At 44.7% G+C, this 22,178-nt stretch overlaps 2 long non-coding RNA genes across 2 annotated transcripts in view; one reads left to right on the forward strand and one right to left on the reverse strand.

Moving 5' to 3' along the window:
- Positions 1–21,748, reverse strand: part of LOC125961737 (uncharacterized) — a 43,427-nt gene extending 21,679 nt beyond the window's left edge. Inside the window, exons 1-2 of the long non-coding RNA XR_007472684.1 lie at positions 21,593–21,748; positions 16,945–17,143 (exon numbers count right to left, since the gene is read on the reverse strand). This is a non-coding gene — a long non-coding RNA (uncharacterized LOC125961737). The remainder of the gene's footprint in view (positions 1–16,944; positions 17,144–21,592) is intronic.
- LOC125961739 (uncharacterized) lies at positions 12,664–13,646 on the forward strand. Its single transcript, XR_007472686.1, has 3 exons — positions 12,664–12,749; positions 13,148–13,234; positions 13,556–13,646. It is a non-coding gene; the product is annotated as an uncharacterized LOC125961739 (long non-coding RNA).
- Positions 21,749–22,178: the final 430 nt, after the last annotated feature.

The raw sequence follows: 22,178 nt of genomic DNA on the forward strand, positions 1-22,178 counted from the left end.
TAATGCTCACAGCTGCCCCCTTCTCTGCAGAATCGCCCTCAGCCGTCAGAAACCATCTTCCCCTGGAGGTTACCCTCCTCCAGTCCCCCACCCTCCCAGCCACTTGTAGTCAATGACTGACACAGGGTCTCAAGGAGGCGCCAAGTTTGTGGATCAGTTCATGCCCCAGAGCCCCCTGTGGGATCAGGCTGAGGCTAGGCTGACTGAGTCCACATCCTTACTCAGCTCTTTCTCTGGCCTCTCCTGCTTCTCTCACTCCCATTCTTCTGAAGGTCCTTCCTTTACAAGTCTCATGCAAAAGAATCCCCATGTTAGGTTCTACGTCTAGAAAACCTGAGCTCAGAAACCCTTCTTTCATTCATTTATTTCTGTAAACAACGTATTGAGCCGTGTTATAGATGTGTTTGTATGTGTAGGGAATGCGGTTGTGAACCAAATAAACGTGGCTTTGCCCTCAATGAGCTTATATGGTCTAGTGGTAGGCGACACATACTAAACAATCACGCACACAAAATACCATTAAGATGATAATTAGGGGCTTCCCTGGTGGCGCTAGTGGTTGAGAATCTGCCTGCCAATGCAGGGGACACGGGTTCGAGCCCGGGTCTGGGAAGAATCCCACATGCCGCGGAGCAACTGGGCCCGTGAGCCACAACTACTGAGCCTGCGCGTCTGGATCCTGTGCTCTGCCACAAAAGAGGCCGTGACAGTGAGAGGCCCGCGCACCGCGATGAAGAGTGGCCCCCGCTCGCCGCAACTACAGAAAGCTCTCGCACAGTAAACGAAGACCCAACACAGTCAAAAATAAATTAATTAATTAATTTAAAAAAAAAGATGATAATTACACTGTGGTCAGAAGTGTAGAGTTACGAGTAAACATGACTGAAAAGTTCTAGTAATTTACCTATTGTCTCTCAGCTCCACAACTCTCCTACATTTTGCTCTAAGATGCTGGGGCTGGCACTCTGCTAACTACATTTCCCAGGTGCCCTTGCCCACTGTCTTTTTGCTAGGTTCTGCTAATAAGAGGCACTAGAAGGAAACTGGAAGGCAGAAGGGATGGAGAAGGAACTCACTTCCTGTGTTCTCTTCTTCTTGCCAATCTTTGCATCTGGTGGGTGCCCCCCTCTCAGAGGACTGAGCACCAGCTCTGCAGAGCCCCGACTCCACTGTAGCAGTAGATGGCTCCCATCCCCAGAACCAGCCTGCAGTGCCTCTTCAGATGTTCCAGCAGTAGCTCCATGCATCTAGGTTCTGGGAAATTCACCTCTTCCCTTTGTTCCCTAGTCCTAAGGTTGGCAATTGCTTCCTGCCACTTTTTTCCCCTGGGTTGCCTCAACATCTCTTTTCGCTCTTTCAGTCCTGTAACACCTGTATAACCACCTCCCTGCATTAAATTCCCTCTGGTTGAGGGAACCAGCCTCCTCAGTGTGGGCTCAACTTTGACAGTTTCCTTGGCTTCCTGTGAAACAGGAGGGAAGAGGGCAGGGCATAACCTTCTAAAGAACGACATAGCTTGAGGACACCACATAAACTGATTAGAACCAAACAGGTCCAAGATGTCAGACTTCCACTGGACCTTGAGCCTCAGTATACCCTCATTGTAACACATCAGTATGCTAAATGACACACCCACAGGTGCCATGACAGTTCCAAGGCCGACCATAAAGGTCAAAAAGTGGGCAGTGGCCCAATTCCTGGAAATCCCCACCCCTTTCCCCAAATAGCTGGAATACTCATTAGCCTATGCAATTATCCACCCCTGTAAAAACGGACAACCCCATACCCTAGGGCCGCTCTTGCCTTCTGACATGGCCCACACTCTGTCTGTGGAGTGTGTTTCTCTCTAAATAAATCCACTACTTACCCATCACTTTGTCTTTCACCGAATTCTTTCTGTGACGAGACATCAAGAACCTGAGCTTCATTAAGTCCTGAGACCAGGTGTGTGATCTCAGTTAAAAGACCGTGGGTTCAAGTCCCAATCTGAGTGGCACGGTTTTACTGGCTCAAGCTTGTCTTCTGCCCTCATCATGAGCTTCAGACGGAACTTCATGTAATCTGATGCTTCTGTTTGACCCCAGCATCCTTCTTTGGGCAGTGCCTTTGGGTCTGGCTCAGGCCCCTTCTCTGGCTCTGGCCCTACATTGACAGTACCTGAAAAGTGGGGAGATATTTCGAAACCGTAAGGTCTTATTGGTGCCCTGCAATCAAAGCACATCTTCTTGGTTTTGTTGTGTGGCCCAGACCCATCTGGGTGGGCCTGCACAGGTCACATTTCCCTCATGGTCTTGTGGGTAAAAGGAACATACCTTAGGTCAGTTTTTCTCAGAAGCAGACCCTGAGCCAGAGATTTGCATGTAACTAATTCATCAAAGAAGACCTCCCAGGAGAAATGAGAAAAGGAGTGGAAGAAGCAGGACAGGAAAGAGGAAGAAGGTAGGAAAGGGTGTGATTTCAGCTAACGTCCCAGCCTCATCCATATCCCCTGGGCGAACTCGAGCATAAATTACACCTCATAATTTGTCCCAGCTCCAGTCAAAGGAACTGTACCCTTGTGCCCCAACGATGCCCGCCCATTACCCGAGGGCAGTGCTGTGAGGAAAGTCACAGGTGTGATCAGTTCACCTACAGCGGTGAGGCACAGACAGTCCGCTGGTCCAAGGGACATGGGGGTTCTGGGTGGGGCACCAACAATGTCCATCACGGAGTCAACTCTATTAATCTCTCATTCCAAGAGTGATCACCAAGAAGGCTTCAAAAAGTAGGAGAGGGGAGACTTAAGTTCACTAACGTTTCTTTGGTCAAATCCAAATTGTTGACCTTCTGTATTCCTTCTGAATTCCAGATTCTGACCGGCCCAGATGGTTTCCTCTTTCATTTCAATATCGGCCTAAACAAAACCCAGCTAGATTGATCCACAGCAAAAACAAACCAACACAAAAGCACAGCATGCTTCCCTAAGCCAAAGAGAAATGATGTTTTGCATAATCTGTTCTTTTTTTTCCTGGATGTCAACACATCTGCTTGCCTCCAAACCTTGGTAATCAAGTGCTCATTATATGACGGTCCCATCAGTGAGTCTTTGTTGAGTATTTTGAAAGGTACTCCACACTTCCTCCTCAAAAAGATACCCTCTCTCTACTTACTATCAACAGCTGATGCAGGATGCTAAAGAAGGCACAGTTTAGGCATGGACAACTTTCAGGTTAAAAATTTTTTAATGCCATATAAATAGCCCATCAAATTTAACTCTTCAGTGTGGGAGTACAATCTATAATTTACTCATCAAACATAAAATAACCCCCAAAGTGCCAAATTTTAGAACAGTGGTTTTACAGCCGGGGCAATTCTGCCCCCCCGGGGGATACTTGGCAACACCTGGAGACAGCTTTGGTTGTCATAAAGGTGGGGGAGGGGTGTGCTGCTGGCATTGAACGGACAGAGACCGGTGATGCGGCTGAACAATGCACAGAACGGCCACCACGACTGAGAACTACCCAAATGTCACTAGTGCTGAGGCTGAGAAACCCTGATCTGGGCTGTTTTACTTCATGTGAATTTTACATTGATTCTCTCTATCTAGGCTTATTTTCAGTCATCTGAACTTCCCAAATCCCAGTGTTTGAATAGTTTTGAGCACCAGTTAAGGGTAAAACGCTGTCCCAGGTGCTCCCGTATTGACTTTTGTGGTATTACTGAATTAGGAAAATAATGATTCACTTAGGGATGTTGAATGCCCTCCATCCGAGTTTTCTGAGTTCCAGCATCAGGGTCCTGTACTCAGTAGGAGGTCCCATGCTTGGGGCTTAATGCTCTGCAGTAGTGGTCTTGAAATTCTTAATACTTTTGTCTTTGAATTTGTGTTTTGATAGCAACGTCTGATGGGACAATGATGTATGTCCCAGGCTTGCAGCCTCAGCTCACACAGGATCCTGCTACCTTGCACCTGCCTGGCTGCCCGCTCTTCCGCTTCCACCCAGTGACCACTGCTGCCCTTTGCCCCTGGCAGGGTATGGAGGGGCCTATGGTTGGTTTTGCTTGTCTTTGACTTCCTACTGGTTACTGCCAACCCTTGGGTGCCTGGGGCCACCCACACCCAGCAGGCACAACTATCAAGAGGCCACACCCTTGACTCTTAGGCAAAAATGGACCCCACTGGTTTCTCAGAATGGAGCCCGAGAACCATCTATGTCAGAATAATCTGGGGGGTTGTTAAAAATGCAGATTTCTAGACCTGGATCTGAATGCTGTACAGAGTCTCTCTGAGGCTGGGGCTTGATAATCCGTGTTTTAACAGGTACCCCAGGGCACTTCTCTGCCTTCTAGCAGATTTCTTCTGTGCCTCCTGCCGACTGCTCTGCTCTGGCTCTGAGCCCAAGGCTGCCCAATTCCAAACTAACGCTGGGCTCTGTCCCTGACCCTTCTGTGGCCTCTTCTGTCCTCCATGTTTGGTGGGTGTTCAGTCTGGCCTGTGTCAGAAGCCTGGCTTTCCTTCTGGGACTCTCCACTCAGCTGGCACCTTTGCGGCACTGTGCTGCCTCGGGTGGCACCTGGCTCTGGGGAGATGCAGATCCCGGCCCACCGCAGGCCTTGGCTGGCTGCTCGGAACCCTGGCTCTTGCCTCAGCCTTTGGATCCTGCTAACTCCTCTGGAACTTCATTTCCAAGTCCCCTCTGGCCTGGTCAACGTCCTGGCCACAGAGACACTCCATCTCACAGCCCCCATCTCTGTGACACCCTCAGAGTGCACCTTGGTCCTGAGTGTGGATGCCCAGGGGCACAAGAGCTGTGGCAGAGAACACCATACTGGCCGGGGAGGTCTCTCAGCATCCCCCGTCCCCAGTACGTTTTGTTTGCTGTCTCTGGCCCAGGCCTCCTGCCCACAGCCTGTGGTCGCGGAGACATGTAGTGCTCTGGGTTTCTGGTTTATGGATTTTAGGAACTACAGGGGAAACCTCAATTCTCATATGTGAATCACTCAGAGTAAGTGTTAAGGCTGAAAATACCTTTTTTTCTGTTTTTTTTTAAACAAGTTAAAGAAGCCAACAGTAAAAGACTGGATGTTAGTATTTTACTGTTAAATATGTCAGTTGGTAGCACCCACCAACACCTCAGGGTGTTATTCTAATGATACTAAGTCATTACGGTAATAACCAACATGGTATTTTATAGGTTACTTATATTGTATTTCATTTGAGCCTCATAGAATACTAATGGCTCATAGTTAGTTACTTTGTGCCAGGCACTGCTTTATGACTTTTATGTATGTTAATTCCATACCAACACAGGAAGGTTAATTAACTTGCCCACAGTCACACAGCTTATGAGGGGCTTAACCAGGATTGGCACCCAGGCAACCTAGTTTCAAAGTCTGTGTTTAATGACAAAGCTATAACTGACTCCTATCAACCCAGGAAGGTAGATTTTAATATTCCTACCTTACATATAAGGGATCTGAAGATGAAAGAGGTGAAGTGACTCGTCTTGGTAAGTCACTGCTGCATTTTTAAGGGGGTGGCTTGGGGTGTTTGGGCACATCGTCTGAATTTTAGTGGCCGTGTTCTTGAGGCCAATGGGGAAATGCCTGAGAAGTTGAAGAGCGTCATGAGAGTGGGTCTGGAAGTCCTGGTGGTAACTTCCATGGTCCAGGAAATCCCATTTCTTGTTCATTTGGCTGACATTTTAATGCTTTTCTGAGCATCTATTGAGAACCAATTAAGTTCACACTAATGCACATGTTTTTTAAGCTAGGCGTTGTACTAGGCATGGAGGGTACTGAGATGAATAAATCCTAGTCCCTGCCTTCACGATGCTCATGGGTTAGTGGGGAAGAGAGAGAGAAAAAAATCAGGTAATTATTAACAATGATTTACATGTTGAGTGGAAACGATATGAAGATGCTATGAGATAATAGCTGAGGAGGTGTGAGGAACCAAGAGAGAAGGGTGGAGTTGGGTGAACACACTAAGGGGAGATTTTCTAGTGAAGTGGTGCTAAGGCTAAAAGGGTGAGTTTGCCAGTCAAAAAGTGGGTGGAGGGACATCTGCTTCTATGCATTAGATTTAGCTTATGATGTATCAAGTCTCCTGCCAAGAATAACTGGAAAGGCTAGATTACAAATCAAACAAGCAGTCAAATTAAAACAGCTGTTTGAAATGATTGGCGAGCAACCAAGGTAACCAGGACTTGAAAGAACAAGATCATAGAGAAATGAGTGATACTCTACACCACTTTTCCCCTTAAGGCATTTGTAGTTCATCAGGAAAGTCAATTAGAAGACTTTAAGAGCTAGAAGTCTAAAAATCTAAGCAAAATTTTTGTCCATCTCAAGGTACTGAGGGAATTTGAGTTCTTCCCAAAAGGAAAGGTCCTGGTAAATAGGCCAGATTTTTAATGAGACCACTGAACGTCCATGTCCTAAGAGTAAGGGCAATTGGAAATAGATCAAGCCTTACAAAAACAAACTCACACTCAAACCATCTCAATTTCTGATCTGATTAAGGTGACTGTTCTGTACTAACTGCATCCAAGAGGAAGAGTAGTAAAGCCTCTCTGGAGAAATATAACATCCAGATTCTCTACAAGTTTTCAAGAGAATGCCCAGCCTTTAATAAAAAAGTTACTAGATGTTCCGATAAAAGAGAATCAAAAGATCAAAACCCAAAGGAAAAAAAATCAGACAATAGAAATAGACCCACAGATGATCCAGACTTTGAGATTAACAAGCATAGTCTTTAAAATAACTGTGAAATTATTTCAAGAGAATGATGACAAGGTAAAGAATTGGATATATAGAAAAAAGCAAATAGAAAATATAGAATTAAAAAGTCCAATAACTGAAATTAAGAAATTAATAGATGTGTTTAACAGCAGATTTGGCATGACAGAAGAATAGATTAGTAAACTTGAAGAGATAATAGGAAATACCCAGATGTAAGCACGAAGAAAAACTACATGAACTACAGAAAAGAAAGAAAGAAACATATAAGATGTGGTAAAAAATCTAAAATGTAAGCAATTAAAGTACCATAAGAAGAAGGGAGAGAAAAGGGCAAAGAAATACTTGAAGATATATAGGCTGAATGATTTTCTGGAGAATTAAACTACCTTAAGTCCATTATCCCATTTGATCTTCATGGCAATTTTGTGAAGGCTAACAAAAGATATTCTTATATACATTTTACATTTATTATTATATCTCAGAGAGGCTAAGGATCTTCATTCATTTGTTTAAAATGAAGTCATTCATTTACTCAGCAAACATTTATTGACTGGCATCAGTTGCAAACTTGTTAAGCAAAGCAATAAAGAGCATTGGAAATAATAAATATGGGAGTAAGTATCAATGAATTTTTCTTATTTTTAATTAAAAAATAATCAACTGTTTAAGCAAAAAATTGTAGATCTTATATGTGGGAGCTTAAATATGACAATAAAAGCACAGAAGACAGAAGGGAGAGAATGAAAGTGTATTCTTATCAGCTCCTTACATTACACATGAAGTTTTATAATACTATTTAAAGATAGAATGTAAGTCAAAGATACATAATATAAAACCTAGACCGACCACACAAAGTACATTCAGTAATCCAAAAGAAGGCAAGAAAGGAGGAGAAAAAGGAACAAAGAACAGATGGGATAAATGGAGTATAAATAAATGGTTGACTTAAACCCAACTATATCAATAATTACCTTAAGTGTAAATGGTCTAAACACTCTAATTCAAAGGCAGATATTGTCAGACATAGTTTTAAAAATCCAGTAAAATAGGTGAAATTTTAAAAACCTGACAATCCCAAGTATAGGCAAAAATATGGAGCAGCTAGAACTCTCATATATTGTTAGTGGGAGTGTAAAGTGGTACAACCACTTTGGAAAACTGGTTGGCAATACTCATTAAAGCTAAATATATGTATGGCATGCAATCCAGTAATTCTACTCAGCAGAAATGCATACACATGTTCACCAAAAAAAAAAAAAAAAAAAAGTAAAAGAATGTTCATAGCAGGACGTTTGTAATAGCTAAAACCTGGAAACTACTCATATTTTTTTCAATATTAGACTGAATAAATGGTATATTTATGTGATCGAATACTATAAGAAAAAAGAACAAATGGCTGCCATGTGCAACAACATGGGTGAATCTCACAAAATAATATTAAATGAAAGAAGCCCAGATAAAAAAGCATATACTGTATGATCCTGTTTAAATGAAGTTCAAAATTGGGCAAAACAAATCCATTTGGAATGACGTCAGAATACTGGCTACCTTTTAGGGGATGGTATCTGGGAGAGGCCAGGAAGGAGGCTTCTGGACTGCTGATGATATTCTAATCCTTTTTATGCATAGTCGTTACTTGAGTATGTCAGTTCTAAAAACGCATCAAGCTGTAAATTTAGAGCTTGTCCGCTTTGCTATATTCATAGCATATGTCAATAAAATGTTACCTATTAAAAAATGGGGATGAATGACATTCCAGGCAGGGGAGATAGCATAAGCAAAGGCACAGAGGAATAAATAATATGGTGTGTGGAAAATTACAGGTGGCTGGATGTTGCTGGAGCATAAAATGTGAGGTAGGTTATAGCAGGGCTTGGGGAAGATGTCACAGTGGCAGCTCATGGAAGGCTTTGTGTGCCCTGCTAAAGAGTGTGGACGGTCTTCTGAGGTCAGTTAGATGCTGAAAGATTCTAAGCAAGAAGTGACATATAAGATTTGGAATTAAAAAGAAATCCTAATGTCAACTGGCAAAGAGGGACAAAAATAGGTGCAGGGAGACTAGTAAAGATGCTCTTGAAAATCCAGATGAGGGATGATGAAGGATTGAATCAGGGCAGTGGTTGCAGGGATACAAAGAGAACAGACTTCAGCACTACTTAAAATACAATATTAGTAAGCCTTTATTGAACGTAGGAGGTGAAAAAAAGTAGACCTGAGGATGATTCCTAAATTTGTAACACAAATGACTGCATGGATGGTGGTTCCACCAGACAAGGCAGGGAGCATTCAGGAGTTCAGGGCTGGGGCAGAAGACTAGTTTAGTTTTAGACAGTGCGGACAGGTTTACCAGATAAGGTGGCACTCAAACTGAAGGGGATTCTTGGGGAGTTATTTTGGGGTCCCGTTACCTGGAATTGATGACCAATTTAAGTGCCAGGTCTCTGATGTTCTCTACAATTACTGCTTGGTTTTCTTGCCTTTTCTGGCTGTACTGCACATTCAAGACACAAAGCCACGGTTGTCAGCAGCAGATCCAGCAGCGCGGCCGCCCTGGGGTCTGAAAGACTTCATCTCGCTTTCCTCTGCGGCTCCAGACAAAGGCCGTCTTATGCACCATCTATTTCAGTCATTTTTATGAGTGCTGTGGAATATTTTCAAGCTATCCCTTTTAAGCATTATCTCTTGGCAGTTAAGAAAATAGATCCATTGCAAGCACTGGGGTTTCTGAAAAGGGGTTTAAAAATAGCTCAGGGCACTACACAGCTGCAGCTATCGGGAAATTGAGCCCTTTGCTTGCACTTTTGCTGGTTTCCATTTCAACACTGCAGCTGGAAACCGGTAGCTCTTCCTCTGCTGGGAACAGATGCAAAAAGAGGAAGGAATGGGCCAGGACCCTCTCTTGACTTGGGGTCACACTTGGCATCTGGGAATGCTAAGAGGCGCTGGGGTAATGGAGAGTGGGCGTACCAAACTCCTGGGTTTGAAAAAGCCTATTCAATATTATGATATATCTTTATATTTGGAAATGAAAAAAAAAAAGAAGCCTATTGGTTTTGTCATGTAAATTAGAGGAAGCAGATGGGATAAAATCCTCTGGGCCAATAGGGATAGGCAGAAAATACATTGACTGATAACAATGTTTTCTGGGCAGTCTCTCTGGAGGTGGTGTTATCGTCATTCCCACCTTGCAGGTGTGAAAACTGAGGAAGGGAATGGTTGAGGGACCTGCTCCTGGTCACAGAGCCAGGGAGTCAGGGAGGTGGGGTTGCAGCACAGACTCCAAAGGCCCCACTCTTAGTTATTGCTCTAGATTGTCTTTTAACTGGGGGTGCGTAAGATTTTAAAGTGTCTCAAAAGGGAGCATGGATGTTTAAAAGAAGAAAAAGCTGGGACTTCCCTGGAGTCTAGTGGTTAAGACTCCGTGCTACCACTGCAGGGGTGGTGGGTTCGATCCCTGGTGGGGGTACTAAGATCCCACATGGCCCATGATACAGCCAAAAAAAAAAAAAAAAAGCCAAGAATTAACATGAACAAATCTCTATTCTAAGCATCAGCTCTACCATGATGCCACTCAGTAAATGTTTGCTGAGTAAATGAATGACTGCATTTTAAATAGATGAACGAAGACCCTGAGCCTCTTTGAGACTCCAATTCTTCATCTGTAAAATGGATGCAATAATATCTTTTGGCAGCCTTCACAAAATTTCTGTGAAAAGGTCAAATGCGATAATGGGCTAACCCTGGAAAATCGTTCAGCAGTTAACTCAACCAACGGTTACTGAGCACTTACTATGTAGCAGGCACTGTTCTAGGTGCTGGCGATACATCAGTGCACCAAGTAAGCAAAGTCCCTGCTCATGTTCTATCAGGGAGAGATGGAAAGTAAACAGGAAATCTAGTAAGTAGGTAAAAATTCTAAAGTATGCTCCAATGGTATATACATGTAGGTGATAAGAGCTATGGAACAAAGGAAAAGTAGAGAGGGGTAGGGGTGATTGGGGTGAGGACAAGTTGCAATTTAAAATCAGGTGTTCAGAGTAGACCTTGCTGGAAGGTGACATTGTGTTGACATTTTAAGGTGAAGGTGTTAGCTCTGCAGACTCCCGGGTGAAGAATGTGATGGGTGGTAAAGTGGAGTTATGTCTAGGGTGTCCCAGGCCAGCGGGGCTGGTGCCCAAGAGCAAGGGAGCCAGGGGAAGGCGGTGGGAGAGGAGATTAGGGACTTGATGGGGGGGTGGGAGGAGGACGCTTTAGGGCCTTGTATGGATGTGGACTTTCACTCTAAAGAAGTGGGCGCCCCTGGAGGGTTTGACTCGGACGAGTGACATAGACGGGCTTGTTGTAAAGGCATTACTCTGGCTGCTGAATTGAGAAGGGATGTAGGTGGCAATGGTAGAAGTGGGGATATGAGACTAGCTAGCAGGCTCTTCCAGTAATCCAGAAGTGAGGTCGCAAGTGTTGCCTTCTGTACACATTCTGAAGAAAGAGCCAACGGGACGAGATGAGCTAGGTGGACACGCCAGAGTGTGTGAATAACCCAAGCGGAGAAAGGGGGTCAGGAAGGAGGCAGTGGCCGCGCGTGGCGGATACTACGGGCAGGTCAGTCTGGCCAGGGCAGTGACTGCCCGTGAGACCTGGCAACGTGGAGGTTGCCGGTGACCTTGACAAGGGCTGTCTCAGTGGAGTGGTGGGCATGAAAGCTGACTGGAGTGGCTTGAAGGAAGAATGGGAGGAGAGAAAAGTTAAAAAAGGTTTTTTACCTTTTAACTGTGACAAAATACACAAAACATAAAATTTACTTTTTTTTTTTTTTGGCCGCGCCTTGCAGCTTGCGGGATCTGAGTTCCCCAACCAGGGACGGAACCCACGCCCTTGGCAGTGAAAGCGCGGAGTCCCAAACACTGGACCGCCAGGGAAGTCCCCCCAAATTTACCATCTTAACCACGTTTAAGTGTACAACTCAGGAGTGTTAAGTACATTCACATTGTTGTGCAGCCGATCTCCAGAACTCTTTTCATCTTGCAAAACTAAAACTCTACACCCGTTAAACAACAACTTCCCATTCTCCCCTTCCCCCAGCCCCTGGCAACCACCATTCCACTTGCTCTAAGAATTCACCACTTTCGATACCTCATACAGTATTTGTCTTTGGCATCATACAGTATTTGCTTCATTCACTTAGCATAATCTCCTCAAGGTTCAGCCATGTTGTAGCATGAATCAAAATTTCTTTCCTTTTTAAGGGTGAATAATATTCCGTTGGATGTATACACCACGTTCTATTTATCCATTCATTCATCAATGGACATTTGGGTTGCTTCCACTTTTTGGTTACTGTGAATAATGCTGCTATGAACATGAGTGTGCAAATATCTCTTTGAGACCCTGCTTTCAATTGTTTTGGGTATATACCCAGAAGTGGAAATGCTGAATAAGGCAGAGAAAAGTTTTGCTGCAAAGGGAAGCATAAAAAAGTGGTGGGGGTGTATAGCTGACAGCAGAAGTAGGGTCACGAGAAGGTTTTTTTGTTGTTTTTTAATATGGGAGAAATAGCAGCATGTTTTCACTTGATGGGGCTGATCCAGTAGAGAGAGAAAAATTGAAAATGAATTGCTGGAGCAGTGTTCTTGGGTAGGTGAAGGGAACTGGATCGTGTGCACAAATGCAACGGCTGGCTCCTTTGGGGCCAAAGGTGGGAAGGCAGAGTCTGTGGAACCAGGTGCAGGAGAGGCAATAGACTGGTGGCTGGAATTTGTGGTCGTTTCTGATTATGCCAATGTTCTCAGTGGACTAGAAAGCAAGACTGTCAACTGAAAGTAATACATAATAATAGCTACCAACTTTGAGAGCTGAACACTATGCTCGGAGCATTGCTTCATTATCTGTAAGCTTCACAGTTAGTTAGCAAGGTAGCTATCTTTTTTTTAATCCTCATTTCACAGATGGAGAGAATGGAGATTCAGAGAAGTTAAGAAACTCGACAAAGTCACACAGCTAATCAGCAGAGGCACTTATCTTCTCTCCAGGTTTGCCTGACGCTGAGGCCCATACTTTTTCTGCTACACAGCCTAAGATGTTCTCATTCTGTAACACCTGTCCTGTCATGAAACTACAATATTGATCTTCAGGGACCCAGGGCTCCAGGTCCCCTCCTCAAAGCATTGACTTGATATTTCAACTAAATATCTGTGTGGGATTGATTTGTTGGAGGTGGGAAGGTAATGAAAAGGGAACAAAAGAAAAGGGAACAATTCTAATAATTTTAAGGCACATCTTTTCATTCTCAATCTTGCTATTTAGAACCTGGTTGGAAACACCAGGTCGCTAAGCATCAGTGACCAATTGCTCTCGCATAATTACACTTTGAATCAACTCATCCTTATTACACTAGGAGGTAAATGTTATTATTGTCTCCATCTTACAGACGAGAAACCTGAAACCTTAAATGTCCAAGAAAACGCCTTTGGAAAGTCATAGAGCTGCAATTTGAATCCAAGTCCCCAGCTTCAGAGTTTGTGTCCTTAACCTCTGTATTGTTCTGGTGGTGGGACTCCCTCCCCAGGGCCCCTGGGCCAGCATCTGCCTCTCAGCCCACAGTTTGGACAGTGGGCTGTGGTCCTTCACTCCTTCAGTCTCACTGTTCTGGTGACTCAGCCAGGCTGGGGCCTTCTCTTGGGGTGGAAGGGCCTGCCGTAAGAGGACTGACCCAGGCTGAGGGGACATCTCCCAGCACAGCCAGTTTGGCATGAGGACAAGAGCTGTGATCTGGATTTAGTAAAATCCTGGCTGAAATCTCATGTTGTAAAATAGGGACCATACTTTGTTTTCACAGGGTTGCTGTGATGATTCCAGATGCACATTTATAGCTGTTGAAGGTTCTCGAAGAAGGTGCAGAAGAGAAACCTTCGGACAGCATTAAGGTGACTCATTACAACTTGAAGCGACGTCTTCTCTAGACAAATGATCTTGTATTTTTCACTTCCAGATATCTCTTCTGCAGAAACATTGGCTCATGGCCCAGAGGTTTATATACGAGGAAGTTCATTGCAGTTGTGACTGCAATAGAACAAGATGGGAAATAACCTGAATGCCCCAGGATAGGCAAATGGCTAAACACACATTGTGGTACCTCCATACAATGGAATACTATGGAGCCACTGACAAAATGCCAAGCAAGGTTCTAGAAAGGCCAACACGAAAAGAGTTCCAAGATGCAAGGTTAAGTGAACAGAAGAAGTCTCAAAACGGTATAATTTGATCTTATATTTATGAATGGGCTGATATATAAATTGGATTTTAAAATATATACCTACATTTACAATATATAATAATAAGTGCACGTTTTAAAACCCAATCCCATATTGAAAATGTCTTCCTAACTGCATTGAACAAGGCCTGGATGGGTGTGACACCTATTTGCTAACACTGGGTGCCCCTGCGGCAGGGAATGGGATTGGGGAGAGAACAACGAGGGGCAAAAGAGAACATTTATAGACTCTGTAAATATATTTCGACCTTAAAAATGTTTTATAGGGAATTCCCTGGTCGTCCAGTGGTTAGAATTCCTCGCTTTCACTGCCAAGGGTGTGGGTTCGATCCCTGGTTGGGGAACTAAGATACTGCAAGCCACGTGGCATGGCCAAAAAAAAAAACAAAAATAAGTTTTATGATGATGAAATATTTGTTTACTACTCATATACCCAAATAAGACTATCAAATAGTGTGAAAAAAATAAGTAACGACTCCTAATGGTGAAATTTCAGGCACCAGTAAATAGATTGGTCCATATTCACTGGGACCCAGGATCCCTGGGTTCTGTTGGTTCTATTGCTGCCTCTGACACTAGCCATGTGATTTTGGACAAATCACCTTCTCTCCCTGGGCCCTAGTTTCCTCTTGTAATGGGGTGGCTGAGCTACAGTACCAGTTGATAAGCATTTTTATTACTAACTTCCAAGCATCGGGCCTCTCTTTGCAAATGCATTTTTGTATGTAGAACACCAAAATATGAAACAACCCAACAAGAAAGTGTGTCAACAACCCAACCATTTGTGCCCCAGACCCATTATCAGGGCTGACATTTTCTGACTCTAGTTGAAGGCAAGGAACCAAATCTACCAGCCAGAGCTGTACTGCCTCTCAAGTGAGTGGAAAATAACTGGGAGATCTGAAGTGACCGAGAGCTCACGTGTAACAAGTTGCACTAGCAAAATGTTTCCCTGAGCGTTAAGCCCACAGCCTGGCAGCTGTCTGATAGCTCAGGGAAACACTTGGGCTCCAAGGAGACCATTGCTGTTTCTAGAGAGTTCTGTAAGGACCCCAGGTCTTTGGAAGAACCATACATGGGTGTTTTTCAGGGGAATCAAGTCCCAGGTTTTTGTGCCCAGATCCTCCAGCCCCAGCTTCAGCCCCTGACCCAGAGCTATGGCTCTGGGATGGCAGCAGGAAGACAAGGCCACTGGAGAAAAGGTGGCGGCAAGAGGAGAGGTCAGGTGCAACACACACCGCGTTGTGAAACATGAGGAAGGCTGATCGGTGTCCTTCCCCGGCTCTGAAAGGCGCCATCTCGACTTCTGTGGACTTGACTGCAGCCTCCTCTGGCTGGAACTGGCATGATAAGGATCGTTTTGTCTCCTTTAGGAGCAGGGTTGGATACCCCACAGTTCTCTGAATCATTAGAGCCCAGGGACTGTACTGTCCATGTCCTGAGTTACGACGAGCAGCTCATCACTCAGAATGAAGCCTGGGCCTTGTGCTCACGGGATTCTATTCACATTTGGCCCAGACTGACCCAAAACTCAGAGGAGGTGGGGATAGAGGGACTGGAGTCCCAGAGGAGGGAAAAACAGATGTGCAGGGCCATTCAGTAGGATTCCTTCCTGGCCCAAGTCTTCTCCATGGGCAGAAGCCAGAGTTTCACACCTCCCTGACTTTTGCTGCCCATTTGTGGGATGGAGAGCTAGGGACTTGGGTGAATGACCAGTTAGAGTCCAAGTCCCCACTCCCACCAGGGCACACCAGCCTGGGGGTGAGGAGACCTGGGTTCATGTCCCAGTTGGGTCACCTTCTCATTGCAAGGCTAGTCACACGCCTTCCCTGGTTCTCTGTTTCATTTTCTTATGGGGTATTGGATTAGCTACTTTTCAAGGTCTCTGCCAGGCCTACCAGTGACTCTAGATCTAGACTGTAAGAGCCTTGACAGGGTTCTGCTTCCTTAGTAAGACAAAGGGAGTGAGGCACAGTGCTGAAGCGTGTGGATCCTGGGATCAGACTTCCCGAGTTTAAATCCTGACTCTCCTTTCCACACTGTGACTCTGGCAGCAAGGTTTTCAATCTCTCTGAGCCTCAGTTTCCACACTGGCAAAGTGAAGGTAAGAATTGTGGTTATTCCATATGGTGAGGAATGCAAGCGAGAATCCCCATGGAGCTCAGGACCCAACTCAGTAAATGTTCAATAATCCTTAGCTTATTATTTTGAATTTCTCTAGTCTATTATGGTGCCAAGATCATAGCAGATATTAGCTAAAATTGTTGCTAGATAAAAACATCACATCTTACCTACCGGAGATTCAATTATACCACAGGCCAAATCACGTACCCCGTAAAGTTCATTCATTCATTTGTTACCGATCAATCAATATTCTTTGAATGTCTTAGGTGTGGCATCCCAGACTGAGGATGCAAAGACATCAAGATCTTCCTCTAGAATTTACTCTGATACAATCCTACCGTAGAACACACTTTACTGAGTAAGAAATATTTGTTGAGCATTTACGGAATTCAGAGAACTGTCCTGGTGTCATTGGGGACTCAATACGATGGCCCATTTCCCGCCCACAAGTTTAGAATTTTAAAGGGAAGGAAAAGCACATACTTGTGAAGCAACTTAAAGTAAATTTCAAGTCCTCCTCCTATGATCCCCAGTGGTGACCAATTTGCATATTTGTGATAAGCGCTGAGCATTTGTGTGCCAGGGACAGGATCTACAGCATTCCATGCAGGAACCCACTCGGCCTCATGAGGCAGTCACTAGTGTTAAACCCATTTCACAGATAAAGGAACTAGTCTCACCGAGACTAAATAACTTCTCAAGGGTCACAGAGCTGGCAAGAGGCAGAGGTCTGTCCTCTCTCATCATACCCTGCTGTATCCATTTGCTGGGGCTGCCTTTACAAAGTACTACAGATGGGTCACTTAAACAACAGATATTTGTTGTCTCACGGTTCTGGAGGCCGGAAGTCCAAGATCAAGGTGTCAGTGGGGCTGGTTTCTCTGGCAGGCTGAGAGGAAGAATCTGTTCCGTGCTGGAGAGGAAAGTCCCAGTGGTGCCAGCCACTCTCCCCATTGGGATGGACCAGCTGGCATGACAGGAGGGCAGGTAGAGAAGGCGACAGGTCACCTTCTGTGTATCAAAGTGTAACTGCAACAAGAATGAGAAAACAATGGCTACTGATTGATGAATTATTGTAGTCCAGGCACTGAGTAAGGTAGTTTGCATGCATAATCTATTTATTCTGCACAGCAACCCTAACAGATAGATATTATCTTTTCATTTCCTAGATGAAAAAACCTAGATTCATAGAGATTAGGTTCTTGTTCAAAAAAACTGACCCCAAGGCTTAACCAACATGGTGTCTGGCATTTAACAATTAATGAAACATTAGTAAATATTATTTTACTACATGGCCTCCTTTCCCATGGAGCTTGTGGGTTAGAATAACACCCTTTTCCCCTTCCCTCTATTCTGGTTGATTTGGATCCCTGCCTGGGCCTGATTAGTTCATACCCTGGGGCTGTGGATGAAGCTGGTGAGTTACAAAGACAGTAGCCACAGGCTATGTGCCTTTGGAACAAAGCTGGGCAGGGCCACGGAAGAGGAAACCTGCCCACAAGGGCCCACCCTGTGCAGTTTTCCCTGAGCTGTGGGACCTTTACACACTCCGCTCCCTGTGCAGGACTGAAGTGAGCCCAAGGTTTTATGCTGGAGGTTGCTCTTGACGTTGCCGAAGAAAACACCATTGTTTTAATTGTTCCAGAAAGTGGGCTGGGACAGACTTTCCCAGGGGCTGAGTCCTTGGTCAGAGACAGAGCAGAGGCTGGGGAGCAGTAGAAGCAGGGCCGGGGCTGGAGGGACCCAAGCCGGGGCCCTCTGGCTGCCTCTTGGGCTCTCCAAATGTTTTTCTGATTATAAAAGTAATGTTAACAATTACTGTTTTCTAAAACCTACCAAAGTCTATAAAATAAAAAGCGACAGTTCTCCTCACAATCCTAGCCATAGGTTTCCACAATTATTCTGTTCAGAAATCAGAATTATATACACATATAGTCGATAGAAAGGATCGTATCATTCTTCATCTGCTTTTGCCACTTAATGATACGGGCACGTCATGTTCTGTCTATACAGCATGCAGTTCTATTTAGTGGCTGTACAGAGTTTGATTGTTTCATTGTGTGGAAAAAGCACAATTTATTTAACTGGAATTTACAGACTTTTATATCGTTTCCTATTTGTGACTCTCACAATATTGAAATAAAAATTCTTGTATATAAGTCTTTGTCTTCTTGACCGGTTATTCCTCTAGGATTAAGTCTTTAAAAGTGGAGTTGCTGTATATTGGGAAAAATGAAAACTCTAATTTTAAAAGATACATGGACCCCAATGTTCATAGCAGCACTATGTATAATAGCCAAGACATGGAAGCAACCTAAATGTCCATCGACAGATAAACAGATAAAGAAGATATGGTGCAAATGCCATTTGCAGCAACATGGATGAACCTAGAGATTATCAAACTAAGTGAAGTAAGCCAGAGAAAGACAAATATCAAATGATGTCACTTACATGTGGAATCTAAAAACATGACACGAATTTATTTAAAAAACAGAAACAGACTCACAGACATAGAAAACAAACTTATGGTTACCAAAGGGGAAAGGAAGGGGGAGGGATAAATTAGGAGTTTGGGATTAACAGATACACACTACTGTATAAAAATAGATAAACAACAAAGACCTACTGTATAGCACATGGAACTATATTCAGTATCTTGTAATAACCTATAACGAAAAAGAATCTGAAAAAGAATACATATATATCTGAATCACTTTGCTGTATACCTGAAACTGACACAATATTGTAAATCAACTATACTTCAACTTTAAAAACGTGGAGTTGCTGGGTCAAAGGATAAACGTATTTAAAATAAAAAATTCGATGTGTATATGTGTATTTCCAGGTTGACCTCTGTAAGTGTTAGATGTGGTAACATACCCACCAACAGTATTTGAGACGACCTGCTTCCCCTCCTCTGCCTACTAAGCACTGTACATTGTACATTTATGTCGTATTTGAAATTACATTAAAAAAAATCATGAATGAGGTTGACCATATTTTCTTTCTTTCTTTTTTTGGCTATCTGTATTTTTCTGTAGTTGCTGGTGATATTGTTTGTCTCCTGGGGTGTACTCACAGGATCTTGAGGAAATTATAACCTTTGCTTGTATTACCAAGACAGAGATCTTCACATTGTTGGCTTTCAACTGTCTGGGGAAAAGGGACCAGTGACCGTAAGACTCAGAAGTCAGTTGTCATCATTCCTTCATTAATTCAGGGCAATTCATTTATTTATTCACTTGGAATTTATTCACTCTTTCATTCACTTGGAAATTATTTCTGTAGTAATCCATTGCTCTGGTTTACTCATTAATCATTTTTTCAAGTAGTTATTGAGCATCTGCTGCCTATGAAATAGCAGATCCCCTGGGGAACTCAGGGAAATCTGCTGTGGTGACTGTTCTTCCTGCCTAATGTGGACATCAGTCCTGTAAATGGTGCCCCAGGAATTCTGAGCCAGCAGGGTGGAAAGAATGGTGGGAGAGTCTATGATCTGGGAAGTCCTCCCAGAGGCGGCATTAAAGGATCAGCAGGTCGGGTATGGAAAGATGCAGAAAGGGTCCCAGTAGGGAAGCAGAGTGAGGGAAGGGAGAACTTCACAGGAGGAGAAAATGGTACAAAGACAAAGGCGGTAGCGTGAGGCTGGCATGAGGGTGGCTGGAGCAAAGGTGCTTCTAAAAGGTGATCAGAGGGAGATAATATGGGATTGGGATAGTGGTATGTGTCTGCTGTGCTAATGCATGTGGACTTTGCTCTAACCACCAGGGAGCTAGGGTAGGGCAGAACTGTGCTTTAGGAAGATGATTCTGGCAGCAGCGTGGAGGACATGTTGGAGGGGAAGAGACAGAGGCAGTGATGGCTGTTGACAAAATAGCAAAGGTGAGAGATGGAGAGCCTGCGTTGTTGAGGAGAGGACTGGGCTGGGAGTCGGAAGAGGTGGGCTCCTCTTCTCACTCTGCCACTAGCTTGTCTATGAAGGGAGCTGCTTTCAGAAGGGTCGGAAGACCATCTCTCAAACAGCATGAACCCAGCTTTGCATCACTCCACAAATCCCCAGCTCTTTGTCGAGTATCCGCTGGTCTCAAGGTTCTCCTCCAGGTGTGGGGCAAATAATGAGAAAGCATGATCACCGGTAGTGAGGAAGGCAGCAGGGATTACGGCAACACCGCACACGAAGTCTTGCTGGAGAAGCAATGAGCTATTGAGATATTCTCTTTTCTTCTCTTTCATTCTTTTTGACAGCTGCCAAGCAATCCCATCCTATGAGTCCTCCATAATTTATTTACCTATTTCCTGATGAATTTCCTGAACATTTGCAAATTTTTGTTATAAACACTGTTGCCATGGAACTCTTGGTGCACTGGATCTTGAGCACAGGTAAGAGCACTTCTGCAGGGCAGGTTCTTGGTGGTGGAAGAGTGCACTTCAGATTGTGAGAGCTTTTACCGAATTGCCCTCCCCAAGGGTCCTCTTTATTATTCGAACGACTAAAGTGAGCTGCAGAGAAGTTGTGTCACTTGCCCCCGGACCATATCAATGCTAAGATTTTGCCAGAATTTGAGTCTAGGCGGGTCAGTCTTCAAACCTCTGTTCTCTCCGTTACTCTATGCTATAAATTCCTGAAGATCTTTCCATTGTGACCCTCTGATGTTTATTTTTTGCTCCCTCACCCCAGAGCAAAGAAAAAACCTTACAATGAAAGGTATCTGTTTGGGAGACAGAAAAGAAGTGGGTCGGGGGTGGGAGGGCTGGAGTTCCACTCTAGGGCTGGCACAGGGAGGGGGGACATGGCAACTCCCCAAGACAAGAGCTGGGGCGCTAGCTTAAATACGATGAAGAAAGGCTGAGTTTCTGAGGTGTGAGCACAGCAGCTCAGCCTAAGAGGGAGCCCTGGAGACTTCCTGGGAGAACAACTGGAAAGTGCCCAGATGGCCTGCGCCTTCATCTGGAAAAATCTTTGATAAGGGGCTCTCAGCTCCACATCCTTCCTATTAGCTGAATTACCTGGGGTCCTTCTGACATCTCTGCCCAAAGGGGTGGTGGTGAGGAAATGGAACGCTGGTGTCAATAGCATTTTTCTTGAGTCCCATGGGACTCCGTTATACTTCCTGGCTTCTCCCCCTTTCTGCTCGCCCCCTCCTCCCGCCCAGGCTTCCACACACCGCCATCATGGAGACTTGAAGTGACAATGCACGAAGTTGGGGCATTCCCACAGTGAAATTCAGCCTCCATATGCTGTGCAGTGTCGGATGGGGGGTTGAAGTCAGACAGCCAGGGCTCAAATCCTGGACCTTCGTCTTTGGAACCTAAGGCAAGAGACTCAACCTCTCATCATCCACAAAACAAAGATACCAATAAACCTGGTCACAGGACTGCTGTGCAGGTTGGGTGAAATCGTCATTGTGTTGCATTTTCCAGACTCCCCAGTTTGCTGAGGTGATGGCTTCTGACATTGATATTTTACTTTACTCACACGGTTTTTGTGGATCAGGTGTCTAGGAGCAGTTTAGCTGGGTGGTTCTGGCTCAGGGTCTCTTGTGAGGTTGAAGCCAGGATGTCAGCTGGGGCCGAAGGATCATCTGAGGGCTTGACTGGGGCCGGGGGATCATCTGAGGGCTTGACTGGGGCAGGAGGATCATCTGAGGGCTTGACTGGGGCCGGGGGATCATCTGAGGGCTTGACTGGGGCCGGGGGATCATCTGAGGGCTTGACTGGGGCCGGGGGATCATATAAGGGCTTGACTGGGGCCGGGGGATCATCTGAGGGCTTGACTGGGGCCGGGGGATCATATAAGGGCTTGACTGGGGCCGGGGGATCATCTGAGGGCTTGACTGGGGCCGGGGGATCTGTTTCTAAGATGGCTCCCTCACATCTCTGACTTGTTTGTGCTGGTTGTTGAAAGGAGGCCTCTGTTCCTTGCCATGTAGACCTCTCCAGAGTTCTGCTTACGTGTCCTTATGCCATGACAGCTGGCTTCCCCTAGAGCAAGTGCTTCAAGAGAGCTGGAAGCTGCAATGTCTTTTATGACCTAGTGTTGGATGTCACACTCTCATTTCTGCAG

The sequence above is a fragment of the Orcinus orca genome, chromosome 17 (assembly GCF_937001465.1).
Source record: "Orcinus orca chromosome 17, mOrcOrc1.1, whole genome shotgun sequence".
Classification (NCBI taxonomy): domain Eukaryota; kingdom Metazoa; phylum Chordata; class Mammalia; order Artiodactyla; family Delphinidae; genus Orcinus; species Orcinus orca.